The sequence below is a fragment of the Microtus ochrogaster genome, unplaced genomic scaffold, assembly GCF_000317375.1.
Source record: "Microtus ochrogaster isolate Prairie Vole_2 unplaced genomic scaffold, MicOch1.0 UNK1, whole genome shotgun sequence".
NCBI classification, from domain to species: domain Eukaryota; kingdom Metazoa; phylum Chordata; class Mammalia; order Rodentia; family Cricetidae; genus Microtus; species Microtus ochrogaster.
This window is the reverse complement of record NW_004949099.1, coordinates 31,949,607-31,951,522: the sequence shown is the minus strand read 5'-3', so window position 1 is coordinate 31,951,522 and position 1,916 is coordinate 31,949,607. Positions and strand designations below refer to the sequence as shown.

The 1,916-nt window shown below is 45.6% G+C and overlaps 1 protein-coding gene across 1 annotated transcript in view; it reads right to left on the bottom strand.

The window, feature by feature from the left end:
* Hnrnpf (heterogeneous nuclear ribonucleoprotein F) overlaps nucleotides 1-1,916 on the bottom strand; it is a 32,947-nt gene that overhangs the window by 30,434 nt on the left and 597 nt on the right. The window lies entirely within an intron of this gene.

Sequence of the window (1,916 nt, the reverse complement as noted above, 5' to 3'; positions counted from 1 at the left end):
TTTTTGTTTTTTGGTTTTTCAAGACAGGGTTTCTCTGTAGCTTTGGAACTAGCTCTTGTAGACCAGGTTGGCATCGAACTCACAGAGATCCGCCTGCCTCTGCCTCCCGAGTGCTGGGATTAAAGGCGTGCGCCACCACCGCCCGGCCATCTGTGCTTTCATATAGAAAGAGCAACCTTAGAAAACAATGAGGGTCTAGAAAACTAAAATCATTCCAGTGTCTTAGGAGTCTGAGACAGTAGGACTGCGAGTTTGATGACAGCCTGGCAAACACTGAGAGGGCATCTCAAGGGAAAAAAAAGAGAGGCAAATAAATAAAGCAGGAAGGAAAGAAGCTTACATTACAGATGCACAAAAAGCAAGCGCCCAGTGGTATAGGTGCAGCCCAGTGGCAGAGCCCTTGCCTTGCAGGCTGTCCCATCTCCAGCACAGCAGCTGCACCACCTCGAATAATGGACAATCGTAAATATAACTGCAAGTGTTTTACTTGTTCCCAGAATGGGTTTATTCTGACACATGGGAATGAACTGCCTAATGTTCTAGATGTTATTGTAAGCTCAATAAAGCTTTCTTTCTTTCTTTCTTTTTTTTTTTTTTTTTTTTTTTTTTTTTTTTTTTTTTTTTTTTTTGATTTTCGAGACAGGGTTTCTCCATAGCTTTTGGTTCCTGTCCTGGAACTAGCTCTTGTTGACCAGGCTGGCCTCGAACTCACAGAGATCCGCCTGCCTCTGCCTCCCGAGTGCTGGAATTAAAGGCATGCGCCACCACCGCCCGGCTCAATGAAGCTTTCTTATAGGTTTTAATCAGGAAAGTGCCACTGTCTCTTACCACCCTGGAAACAAGGCAAAGGTCCTTTGAGGTGGCTACATGGTCCCTTGCCCAGTCTGGAGGCTGGAGAAAGCACACTTCCCATAGTGACGATAGGTTCCAGGCAAGAAGACCATGAAAGCATGAATAGGCATATTTACAGAACGTGTCTCAGGTCCCTCTTTTCCAGTGCTTCTCAACCTGTGCATCGAAACCCCTCTGGCAAACCTCAATCTCCAAAAATATTTACATTACATTTCATAACAGTAGTGAAATTACGAAAAGAATTCTGTTTGGGGGTCACCACAGCATGAGGAACTGTATTAAAAGGTCGTACGTAGGTAGCATTAGGAAGGCTGAGAAACTTTAATTGCTCTCCTTAATTATGTCAGTAAGAACATAAAAATATAGATGTTGTCTGTGCCAGGTAGTTTTTTGCCAACTTGATACAAACTAGACTCATTTAGAACCTCAACGGGAAACTGTCCTCACCAAATTGGCCTGTGGGCACGTTCTTGATTAAGGATCGTTGTGGAAGGGCCCAGCCCACTGGGGAGGGCCCAGCCCACTCGGGGAGGGGCCCCCTATGAGCAGATAGTTGTAGAAAAAATCAAGCTAGGAAACAGCATTCCACTCTAGCTTTGGCGCCAGTTTCTTGAATCATCAATTGTAATGGAATGTGTGAGCCAAACAAACCTTTTCCTCCCCAAGCTGCTTTTGGTGTTCTCTCACAACACAGCAATAGAAATAGTAGAAACACATTATCTATGGAAAATTTAGATTGCTAGGTGTGGCAGTGTACACCTTTAATCCAGTCCCAGCACACTGGAAGCCTATGGTGAAGGTCAATTTTGAGGCCAGCCTGGTCTACAGGGCTAGTTCCAGGACAGCCAGAGGTACACAGTAAGACCCCTCTCAACAAAACAAAGCAAAAACCCAAAAACAAATCAATGAAAGAAAGAAAGGGAAGGAACACATGATTAGAAACTGTGCAAAGTAGCCGGGCGATGGTGGCGCACGCCTTCAATCCCAGCACTCGGGAGGCAGAGGCAGGCGGATCTCTGTGAGTTCGAGGCCAGCCTGGTCTACAAAGGGAGTTCCAGGACAGG